This window comes from Equus quagga, chromosome 2, assembly GCF_021613505.1.
Source record: "Equus quagga isolate Etosha38 chromosome 2, UCLA_HA_Equagga_1.0, whole genome shotgun sequence".
Taxonomy (NCBI): domain Eukaryota; kingdom Metazoa; phylum Chordata; class Mammalia; order Perissodactyla; family Equidae; genus Equus; species Equus quagga.
Window position 1 is genome coordinate 40,655,245 of NC_060268.1, and position 13,358 is coordinate 40,668,602.

Here is a 13,358-nt window from a genome sequence, read left to right on the forward strand (position 1 = left end):
TGGAACAGAACTGAAACCCCAGAAATAAACCCACACATCTGCAGACAGCTAATTTTCGAGAAGGGAGCCAAGAACATACAATGGAGAAAGGAGAGTCTCTTCAATAAATGGTGTTAGGAAAACTGGACAGCCACATGCAAAAGAATGAAAGTAGACCATTACCTTACACCATGCACAAAAATCAACTCAAAATAGATTAAAGACTTGAATGTAAGACATGAAACTCTGAAACTTCTAGACAAAAACATAGGCAGTATGCTCTTTGACACTGGTTTTAGCAACATTTTCTCAAATACCATGTCTGACTAGACAAGGGAAACAATAGAAAAAACAAACAAATAGGACTACATCAAACGAAAAATCTTCTGCACAGCAAAGGAAACCATCAACAAAATGAAAATACAACCTAACAACTGGGAGAAGATATTTGCAAACCATATATCAGATAAGGGGTTAATATCCAAAATATACAAAGAACTCATACATCTCAACAACAAAAAACCGAAAACCAACAACTCAGTTAAAAAATGGGCAAAAGATCTCAACCGGCATTTCTCCAAAGAAGATACACAGATGGCCAACAGCCACTTGAAAAGATGATCAACATCATTAACTATCACAAAAATGCAAATCAAAACTACAATGAGGAGTGATGTCAGTGACATGGCAGAGTGAGCTCACCCGGGATTCTCTCCCCTCCAAATTACAACCAAAAGGAGCAACTGAATTCCAACCAAAAGAATCCTAATAATACACAGATTGTCAGAGACCCACAGCAGCCAAACGACAGAGGGCGGAGAGGCTGGAGCTGGAACGGGGTAAGAGAGATCTTTGCTCCCTCGCCTAGAGACTGGGATCACTGCCGTGGGAGGCTCCATGAGAGAAGGTGCAGGGGAGGAGGGGCTGCACATCCATGGGATCATCCAGGACTCCCACAGACCTGTGCAGAAACCCTCTAAAGGGGGAAAGCTTTTGCATGGAGGACCCCATCAAGCCAAGACCCCAGGGAACCAGAGAGTGAGAGCTGATTGGAATCCAGGTCTGCACACAAGAGAAAGTGCCCCTCCTCCCTCAACCCATGCTGTGTGCCGCCATCGCAGCTAAGGGCAGAGGGCTCAGAACGTGTGGCTCTCGACCCCCATCTAGTGGCGACAGGCTGTAACTGCAACCGAATAATAGCATTATGCACAAAAACCACTCCTCTACCATCCAGCAATTTATAAAAGCTCCAGTCCAACAGGAAAACAATAAAAACACAGAAGTATGTCCTGAGGACTTGGAAATAGGTAAACTAAGTGAAAATGAGTTCAGAATAGCTATCATCAAAATACTCAATGAGGTAAAGGGAAATATAGAGAAACTAGTCAATGAGTTTTGGAGTTACTTCACAAAAGAGATTGAAACTATAAAGAAGAATCAATCAGAAATACTACAGATGAAAAATACAATGGATCAGATAAAACAGAATACGGACTCCTTGAATGCCCGGGTAGACACCATAGAGGAGCAAAGTAGCATAAGCGAAGATAGACAAGCTGAATGGCTCCAGACAGAGGAAGAAAGAGAACTAAGAATTTAAAAAACTGAAGAAAATCTCAGAGAAATAGCTGACTCTATGAGAAAATGCAACTTAAGAATCATAGGAATTCCTGAGGGCATAGAAAAGGGAAATGGAGCAGAAAGTGTGCTCAACGAAATAATAGAAGAGAACTTCCCAAATCTAGGGATTGAGAGAGAAATGTGTGTGATGGAAGCTTCCAGATCTCCTAGATTTGTCAATGTAAAAAGATCTACTGCAAGGCATATAGTAGTAAAAATGGCAAAAATGAAGGACAAAGAAAGAATACTCAGAGCAGCAAGGCAGAATAAAATAAACTACAAAGGAACCACCATCAGACTTTTAGCGGATTTCTCTACAGAAACCTTACAAGCTAGGAGAGATTGGAGTGACGTATTCAAAACTTTAAAGGATAAAAATCTTCAGCCAAGAATACTCTATCCAGCAAAAACATCTTTCAGATATGAGGGAGAAATTAAATCTTTTCCAGACAAACAAAAGCTAAGGGACTTTGTAGCCACAAGACCTACACTACAAGAAATCCTCAAGGAGGCTCTCATACCTGAAAAAAGAAAAAAAGGGAGTGAGGGGTCACAAAACACAGAGTAGGGAGACAAATAGATAGAATCTGAATAGGATAGCAAATATTCAACTATAGCATTAGGAGAAAGGGAAGGAAATCACCAAAGCAAAGACAATCTTATCACTCTAACCACAAACTCACAACACAAGTTGGAATAAGAGATGAAAATGATAATTTAGGAGGGGAGGAGGAAAGGGACTGAATCAGTCTAGGCTAAGCAAGTAAGAGACCACCAGAAAATGGACTGTGTTATACACGAGATTCTGAATACAAACTGCAGGGTAGCCACTAAACTAAAAAACTGAACAGAGACACAAAACATAAATAAGGAAAAATCTAAGAAACCCAGCATAAGAAATTGCAGAAGTCAATGGGTAGGCTAAAACACACAGGACAAGAAACAAAGGAAACACAGGAAAACTGGAAAACGAGCAACAGAATGACAGCATTAAGCCCTCATGCATCAGTACTCACCCTCAATGTAAACAGATTGAACTCTCCAATTACAAGACACAGAGTGGCAAAATGGATTAAAGAACAAGATCCAACAATTTGTTGCCTCCGGGAAACACACCTCAGCTCCAAGGACAAACACAGGCTCAGAGCAGAGGGGTGGAACAATACTCCAAGCTAATAGCAAACAAAAGAAAGCAGGTATCGCAATACTTATATCAGACAAAACAGACTTCAAGACAAGGCAGGTAAAGAGAGACATAGAGGGCCAATATATAATGATCAAAGGGACACTTTATCAAGAAAAAATAACACTTATAAATATCTATGCACCCAACACAGGAGCACCAAAGTTCATAAAGCAACTATTAACAAACCTAAAAGAAGATATAAAAAATAACACAATAATAGTAGGGGACCTCAACACCCCACTCACATCAATGGACAGATCATCCAGACAGTAAATCAACAAAGAAATAGTGGCGCTAAACAAAAAGCTAAAACAGTTGGACTTAATAGACACATATAGAACATTCCATCCAAAACCAGCAGAATACACATTCTTCTCTAGCGCACATGGAACATTCTCAAGGATAGACCATATGTTGGGAAACAAGGCAAGCCTCTACAAATTTAAAAAAATTGAAATAATAACAAGCATCTTCTCCGATCATAATGCTATAAAACCGAAGTTAATTACAAGAAAAAAGCTCAGAAAGGCACAAGGATGTGGAGACTAAACAATATGCTACTGAACAAGCAATGGATCATTGAAGAAATTAAATAAGAAATAAAAAAATACCTGGAGACAAATGAAAATGATAACATGCCATACCAACTCATATGGGATGCAGCAAAAGCTGTATTAAGAGGAAAATTCATCTCAATTCAGGCACATCTTAACAAACAAGAAAAATCCCAAATCAGCAATCTTAAACTACACCTAACTGAATTGGAGAAAGAAGAACAAACAAAGCCCAAAGTCAGCAGAAGGAGAGAAATAATAAAAATCAGAGCAGAAATAAATGCTATTGAAACAAAAAAGGCAGTAGAAAGGATCAATGAAACAAAGAGTTGGTTCTTTGAGAAGATTAATAAAATTGATAAACCCCTAGCCAGACTTACAAAGAAAAAAAGAGAGAAAGCTCAAATAAACAAAATCAGAAATGTAAGAGGAGAAATAACAAAAGACTCTGCAGAAATACAATGGATTATAAGAGAATACTACGAAAAACTATATGCCAGCAAAATGGATAACCTAGAGGAAATGGATAAATTCTTGGATTCCTACAATCTCCCAAAGCTCACTCAAGAAGAAGCAAACAATTTGAATAGAACAATCACAAGGAAAGAGATTGAAACAGCAATCAAAAGCATCCCCAAGAATAAAACCCCAGGACCAGATGGTTTTCCTGGGGAATTCTACCAAACTTTCAGAGAGGATTTAATACCTATACTTTTCAAGCTATTCCAAAAAATTAGGGAGGATGGAACACTTCCTAACACATTCTACAAGGCCAACATCACGCTGATACCAAAGCCTGACAAGGACAGCACAAAAAAGGAGAACTACAGGCCAATATTGCTGATGAACATAGATGCAAAAATTCTCAACAAAATTTTGGCAACCAGAATTCAGCAATTCAAAAGGATCATATATCATGATCAAGTGGGATTCATACCAGGGACACAGGGATGGTTCAACATCTGCAAATCAACCAACATGATACACCACATCAACAAATTGAGGAATAAAAACCACATGATCATCTCAATAGATACAGAGAAAGCATTGGACAAGATCCAACAGCCATTTATGATAAAAACTCTGAACAAAATGGGCATAGAAGGGAACTACCTCAATATAATAAAGGCCATATATGACAAACCCACAGCCAACATCATACTCAATGGGCAAAAACTGAGCACCATCACCCTGAAAACAGGAATGAGACAAGGATGCCCTCTATCACCACTCTTATTTAACATAGTACTGGAGATCCTGGCCAGAGCAATCAGGCAAGAAAAAGGAATAAAAGGAATCCAAATAGGGAGGGAAGAAGTGAAACTCTCACTGTTTGCAGACAACATGATCTTATATATAGAAAACCCCAAAGAATCCATTGAAAACTTTTAGAAGTAATCAACAACTACAGCAAAGTTGCAGGGTATAAAATCAATTTACATAAATCAGTAGCATTTCTATATTCTAATAACAAACTGACAGAGAAAGAACTCAAGAACACAATACCATTCACAATCGCAACAAAAAGAATAAAATACCTTGGGGTGAATTTAACTAAGGAACTGAAAGACCTATGCAATGAAAATTACAAGGCTTTTCTGAAAGAAATGGATGATGACATCAAGAGATGGAAAGACATTCCATGCACATGGTTTGGAAGAACAAGCATAATTAAAATGTCCATTCTACCTGAAGCAATCTACAGATTCACTGCCATCCCAATCAGAATCCCAATGACATTCTTTACAGAAATAGAACAAAGAATCCTAAAATTCATATGGGGCAACAAAAGACCCCAAATTGCTAAAGCAATCCTGAGAAAAAAGAACACAGCTGGAGGCATCACAATTCCTGACTTCAAAACATACTGCAAAGCTACAGTAATCAAAACATCATGGTACTGGTGCAAAAACAGGTGAACAGATCAATGGAACAGAATTGAAAGCCCAGAAATAAAATCACACATCTATGAACAGCTAATCTTCAACAAAGGAGCTGAGGGCACACAATGGAGAAAAGAAAGTCTTTTCAACAAATGGTGCTGGGAAAACTGGAAAGCCACATGTAAAAGAATGAAAATTGACCATTCTTTTTCACCATTCACCAAAATAAACTCAAAATGGATCAAAGACCTAAAGGTGAGACCTGAAACCATAAGGCTTCTAGAAGAAAATATAGGCAGTACACTCTTTGACATCAGTATTAAAAGCACATTTTCGGACACCATATCTTCTCAGACAAGGGAAACAATAGAAAGAATAAACAAGTGGGACTTCATCAGGGTCATACATCCGACAAAGGCTTAATATCCATAATATATAAAGAACTCACACAACTCAACAACAAAAAAATCAAACAACCTGATCAAAAAATGAGCAGGAGACATGAACAGACATTTCTTCAAAGAAGATATACAGATGGCCAATAGGCACATGAAGAGATGTTCATCATCACTGATCATCAGGGAAATGCAAATCAAAACTACACTAAGATATCACCTTACACCCATTAGAATGACAAAAATAACCATAACAAATAGTAACAAATGTTGGAGAGGTTGTGGAGAAAAAGGAACCCTCATACACTGTTGGTGGGAATGCAAACTGGTGCAGCCACTATGGAAAACAGTATGGAGATTCCTCAAAAAATTAAAAATAGAACTACCATACGATCCAGCTATCCCACTACTGGGTATTTATCCAAAGAGCTTGAAATCAGCAATTCCAAAAGTCCCATGCACCCCAATGTTCATTGCAGCATTATTTACAATAGCCAAGACATGGAAGCAACCTAAGTGCCCAAGAACTGATGATTGGATAAAGAAGATGTGGTATATATATACACAATGGAACACTACTCAGCCGTAAAAAAGAACAAAATCGTCCCATTTGCAACAACATGGATGGGCCTTGAGGGAATTATGTTAAGTGAAATAAGCCAGATAGAGAAGCACAATCTCTGTATGACTCCACTCACATGAGGAATTTAAAAATGCAAAGAGAACAGATTAGTGGCTACCGGGGGAAAGGTGAGGTGGGGGGTGGGCACAAAGAGTGAAGGGGTGCACTTACACACAATTGACAAACAATAATGTACAACTGAAATTCCACAAGATTGTAACCTATCACTAACTCAATAAAAATTTTTAAAAAAAACTACAATGAGATATCACCTCACTCCTGTCAGAATGGCTATAATTAACAAGACAGGAAGCAATAAGTGTTGGAGAGTGTGTAGAAAGAAGGGAATCCTCATGCACTGCTGGTGGGAGTGCAAACTGGTGCAGCCACTATGGAAAACAGTATGGAGTTTCCTCAGAAAATTAAGAGTAGATCTACCATATGATCCAGCTATTCCACTGCTGGGTATTTATACAAAGAACTTGAAAACACAAATGCATAAAGGTACTTGCAGCCCTATGTTCATCTCTGCATTATTCACCATAGCCAAGATTTCAAAGCAACCTAGGTGCCCATCAAGGGACGAATGGATAAAGAAGATGTGGTATATATACACAATGGAGTACTACTCAGACATAAGAAATGATGAAATCTGGCCATTTGTGACAACATGGATGGAACTTGAGGGTATTATGCTACGTGAAATAAGTCAGAAGAAGAAAGTCAAATACCACATGATCTCACTCATAAGTAGAAGATAAAAACAAACATGTAGCAACAGAGATTGGATTAGTGGTTACCAGAGGGAAATGGGGGAGGGAGGAGGGCAAAAGGGGTGATTAGGCGCATGTGTGTGGTAATGGATTGTAATTAGTCTTTGGGTGGTGAAGATGATGTAATCTACACAAAATTCCAAATATATTATGATGTACACCTGAAAGTTATATAATGCTATTGACAAACATAAATGGCAAGCAATAGGATATATTGGAGTATATGAGGAAGCCATTTGGTGTAAACCTAATTCGGCCTGACTTTGTTTTTTCCAAAAGGGCCTGAGTGTGGCCATTGAGCATGCATTGTATATCTGCTTTAAACATTTACTATGGCAAGAAAAAATGGCCTTAAGATAAATGTGCAACTTCCCCCGACATTGGCATTTCCTTAAGGATAAGCATCTTTCCTTAGGCTAGGAACTGATTGCTGTGCTCACCTTTGACCACCCAGCTCGCCTGTGACCACCCAGCTCGAGACAGCAGACCTGCCACCCTGCTGTGTCCATCAATTGCTGTGCCGACAGAGCAGTCTCATGACTGTTGTAAAAGGGACATTTCAGTCATATGTGAAACATCCTCTTTGGGGGTATATAACCAGTCTGTACCCTCCACTTCTTTGGTGCCCTTTCTTCCTTTGAGAAGAAAGACCCCGGGCCATGGTCCTCACATTTTAGCTCAGAATAAACTCATCCAAATTTTCATTTACAGATTGGTTATGGATTATTTTCGTCGACATTATAATCCAGTGTTACTGCAATAAAAAAAAATGGCCCCCAAGCTTAGTGCTGAAGTGCTTTCTAGCATTCTAAGTATAGGAAGGCTGTATGTGCCTTACAAAGAAAATATATGCGTTGGATAAACTTCATTCAGGTATGGGTTACAGTGCTGTTTTCAGAGAGCTCAATGCTAATGAATCAACATGTATTAAATAAGGTGTCTTTAAACGGAATCACCTTACATAAAACACAATATATAGAACAAGGTGATGGGGGCCGGCACTGTGGCATAGTGGTCAAGTTTGCACGCTCTGCTTTGGCAGCCCAGGGTTCGCAGATTCAGATCCTGGTGTGAACCTAGCACCACTTGTCAAGCCACACTGGGGCATCCCACATAAAATGGAGGAAGATTGGCACAGATGTTAGTTCAGCGACAATCTTCCTCAAGCAAATAAAGGAATTCTGGCAACAGATGTTAGCTCAGGGCCAACCTTCCTCACACAAAAAAAAACAAAACAAGAAAAACAAGGTTATGTATCTATTGGTTGATGAAAAGGTGACAGAAGCTTGCAGGAACTTAACCCTGTATTCCCCCTAGGACGAATAGTTCAGTATTTGCTAATTCAGTGTTTGTAGCAATTTTACAGAATATAACTACCAAGAATAATAAGAATCAACAGTAGTTGCCTTGAAGAGTTGCCCGACCAGTATTGGAATCTTCCTGAGTGAGAAATAAACTTTTCTTGTGTTAAACCACTGAGGTTTCAGGGTTAATTTGTTCTTGCAGTAGAGCCTTTGACTCTCCTGGTTAAGATATTTTTAAATTATGTTTACATTTTGATATTAGGCCTCCGAAGTCTAGGTCCCCATTCTTTCATTTCTTAGTTCTATTAACAGGGAAAATTTCTGCAATTTACTCATCTGTAAAATGGAGATAATATTACCCATTCATCCAATTATGTTTCTTCCCTTGTATTATAAAGTGACTATGATGTGCCAGGCACTGGTTTAGATCCACTAAATGTAACTACTACTATGACTAAACTAGCTCAAGATAAATTCTTTTTTTTTGCAACTAAGATTCTTAATCCATACAAAAATTGGTACAAGCAATGGTGTCTTCAGTAAAAGAGCTTCAGAAAAGACATGGAACTAGTGGAGTTAAGTAGGGAGGAGATGAATGGGGACTTCCCCAACCTGGGGACATTGCTTGGCAGTCCTCATTGGGATTAGAAGAGGAAGAGCAGGTCTGAAGGAACGGTAATGAGTTCAGTTTTGGATATATTACAAATGAAGTGCCTGAGGACAGACAACTGAATATTTTCCCCTGGAGTTTCTGAGAGCTCTGGGCTGAAAATGGAATTGGAAATCATTGGCATACAGATACTAGTTACAACCATAAAAGTGGATGAAATTAGTTAGACAGAGTTCATAGAGTACAAAGCAAAAATGGTTGAGGACCACACATTTAAAGCTTGAGAAAAAGATTGCTAGCAACAAAAGTGGAGGGGATGCAATGCAAAGGAACACCTGAAGAGAGTGGTGGTGTTAGTCAATGGTCAGAATGACCCGTGGTGGGTTTGAACTTCATCAGTTTAGCTAAACGGGAATTAATTTCCCAGAATTCCTTTCTCTGTATGGTTTCATGTTACAGTTGGCCAACAAGAGAAATTTGTGTGAGATTTGGGAGGAGAAAATGAGGCAGTGAAGACCTCTAGTTAGTGGTTTTGAGGGATAGACACAGAGGTTGAGGGGAGGAGGTCCGGTTTGTCCTCACTGAAGAAAAGATGAAAAATAGGGAGATAAGTCAGTCAGATAAGTATTATTTGGTCCTGCAAAGGCTTTTGTGGGGTCACACACTACTCAGAGGAATCCACCTAGTCTTCAATACAGAAACATAAGTATCATCTTACATTAGAATAGACCATAAGCTCTCAAGCAGAGACTACACCCTGTTGTACCCCAAGTGCCCAACACAGTTACTGGCACATAGTATTAAACAAAGGATTTGTTAAATAAATAAATTCATTCTACCCCACACATTCCTGGCCAATATTACAGGGGCTAAGAACTCTACCACGGTGATAAGCTTGCCATGCAGTATCTCCTCCCAAGTATTTATTAATTATAAAGGAAAAAACAGCTAATTTCACAGTAGAGAGACCTGGTTGACACCTTAACTAAGAGATCAAGGCTAACATCACCACTTATTATATCACCATCAAATACCTCCTGATATCATGTGCTGGGAAGGGCACTTCACCTCAGTGGTATTCTTTTAAAAATTCATAAGCTCAATATAATCATAAGAAAACACCAGATGAACCCAAATTGAGGGACAGTCTACAAAATACCTGACCAGAACTCTTCAAACATGTCAAGGTCATGAAAGATAAGGAAAGACTAAGAAAACTGTTACAATCAGAGGAGACTCAGGAGACATAACAACTAAATGCCATGTCGTATCCTGGACTGGATCCTAGAAAAAGGATATTACTAGAAAAACTGGTGAAATCCTAATAAAATTCTGTACTTTAATTAATAGTATTTTATCCATGTTAATTTATTGGTTTTGATTATTATATCATGGTTATATAAGATGTCATATTAGAGAAAGCTGGATAACAGGTACATAGGAACTATCTTTGCAACTCCTGTGTGAGTCTCAAATTATTTTTTTCTCTCATTTTTTTTTTTTTTTTTGAGGAAGATTAGCCCTGAGCTAACTACTGCCAGTCCTCCTCTTTTTGCTGAGGAAGCCTGGCCCTGAGCTAACATCCGTGCCCATCTTCCTCTACTTTATGTGTGGGACGCCTACCACAGCATGGCATGCCAAGCGGTGCCCTGTTCGCACCCAGGATCCAAACCGGCAAACCCCGGGCCACTAAGAAGCAGAACATGTGAACTTAACCGCTGCGCCACTAGGCCGGCCCCTCAAATTATTTCAAAATAAAAAGTTAAAAATATTCATCTCATCCTACATCACCTGAATAGGAAAAATACAAATGTAAATATTGCAAGGATTTCTGCTTGTCATGGTGAAAAACAGAACTCTCTCCAAAAGTGGCATTAAAAAAGACTTACATTCACACACTGAATAGTTTTTCTGTCCTCAAAACTGAACATCATGGCTGGCATATAGAGGATGTTAAAACTTTTGTTAAAAGAAGAAGTGAGTCCCTTTTTGGACCTTAGGGGTCTGCCAGACAAGTGCAGGGTCTCAAGAAATGAAGAGAACGAGATCCAGGGATTCTCTGAGGTTTTAGACCTTAGGGAGTAAAAGAAGTAAATAAAATTTTTTAAAAATTTAACTTTTATATTAAATTTAATAACAGTGACAACATATGGACAAATTATAATAAAGCAAAATTAATATAGATTCATAACCAGTAATCCATGTTGAACATCAAAAAATAAAAGGCTAAGTTATTATGGTAACTGTATTATTATGGTAATACAGTAGGTAGAAACTGTACTCTTACAAAATTTCTTTTTCCTTCTTGCATTATTTTTATATATTCTATGCTATAATAAAACAAATATTAATTTTTTTGCTTCCAAGTGGGAACACATTGGTTTAAGTTCCAGTACAGTCTTTGAAGATGTAAGTAATAATTGGAGAACAAAGAGGAAAATTACATCCCAAAATAAAAGCTTAATACAAAACGTATGTGAAAAAATTTAAATTTAGTTATAGCACGACAATATCTAAATCCTAACTTCATTTTCAAAATGCTCTTGAGGAACTCTCAGAGTTACCTGGCTCTTCCTTGACTTAAGAATGGTGCTGAAACCTTTAGCAAGGATACTCAGTCACGGCAAGGATAAAAAGGAAGTTGGAGGAGTAATGGAGATATTGCCAATGGGGTTTGAGCCTTAGACTTTAGAATATTTGTATTTAGTCAGAAAAGGTTCTGTTTGTTCATTTTGTTTTTGAGCAGCTATTACCACATAGCTCTGGGCTACTGGAAGGACAATTTAGGGGAAAAAATAGGAGGAAGTAAAATCACTGACTTAATGGAAGTTGTTTATTATCTGGTGATCTTATGAGGAACGAGTTAGGATGGCAGGGATTACTGTCTTGTTCGTTCATTGATGTATCCAAAAGCCTAGAAGAGCGCCTAGAACATAGGAACTCAACAAATATTTATTGAATAAACTTCCATTCCAGTAGCACTGAAACCAGATCATTTTTATTAAGGAAGGAGTTAAAGAACAGGTAGTGTGCATAGACCATTCATTTGTGAAGGTCAGCTATAGAAATCCTGGAAGGGATCAATCATCGAACACCTATAAAGCAGTTTGAAACTTTAACATATGTAACATCTGATTCAATACGTAACACTTGAATTCAACTCAAGGTGCATATATAACGCCTGATTCAATAGGCCCTGAGGATGGGATTCTGCACTTCTAACAAGTTGCCAGGTGAAGCCAATTCTGCTGGTGCTCAGACCACACTTTAAGCAAAGCTACTCAAAGAACATCTATGTTGTAGAAAGCATATGTAAGATTTATTAAATAATGCTTCCTTTCTCAGTTTTATTATGTTTACTGTATTCTGATTGCCAGGTTCAATGGATGCTCCAATCCAGATCTTAACTGGACCATTCCTTTCTTGAAATTCCATGTTGGCTCTAGGGACATTACCCTGGAGTGATTATCCTCCTGTCTCTTCAGCTCTTCCCTCTCAGGTGTCTTTGCTGCCTCCTCTTCCTCCTCCTAGCCCTTAAATGTTCCTGTTTCCCAGGTATCTGTCTCCAGCCCCTTTTTCTTTTATTTGTACTTAATGGAAATCCTTTGTTATCTCTAATTCTAGTTGATTCCTTTGGGGTGTCTAGGTATATAATTGTGCCTAAAAATATTATTTTTTATTTCTTTCCAAATATTTATGCCATATTTCTTGTGATAGGATTTTTAATACAATACTATATATTAACATTTATTTTTAAAACATTTTTATTTTGTTCCTCATTTTATGAGGAATGACTAAAATGCTGTTTCTTGAAACATAACATTCGTTCTTGGTTCTAGATCTTACCTCATTTTAAAATTGAGCTATAACTCAACATAAAATTCGCCATTCTAAAGTACACAATTCAGTGGTTTTTATGTTAAGCACTCAATAAGTGAGAGAATTTTGAATAACAAACACTTCTAAAGACTTGAGTCACCCAACAATGGAGTGGGATTCCTTCTAGATAATAAATGCCTAGTAACCAGAAATATTAAGCATCAGCTGGATAATCCCCCTTTATGTTCTAAAAGGTACTCCTGTTTTGATGAGAGATAGATTAACTCTGAGGTCCCTCCTAACACTAAACATCTGTGGGACACTTACTGATTTGAACACTTCTACAGAGTGGAATCACCGCCCTGAGCAATGGCAAGTAAATGGAATAAAAGGACTCTCTTTTGGCCCAGAAACAGGCAAAAGTAATGTTTGATTAAAGTTAATGGCGCACAGGATAAGCAACATTCATAGAGTAGGCAATGGAAACAACAGTTCTTAGATAATTACACTAACAGCTCCTGGGATCTCCTTACTGACACTCCCCCCCACCCCCCACCCAGAGGCCTGTATCCACCAGGGAGAGAAAGGGTGAAATTAGGACTTTAACAGGAAG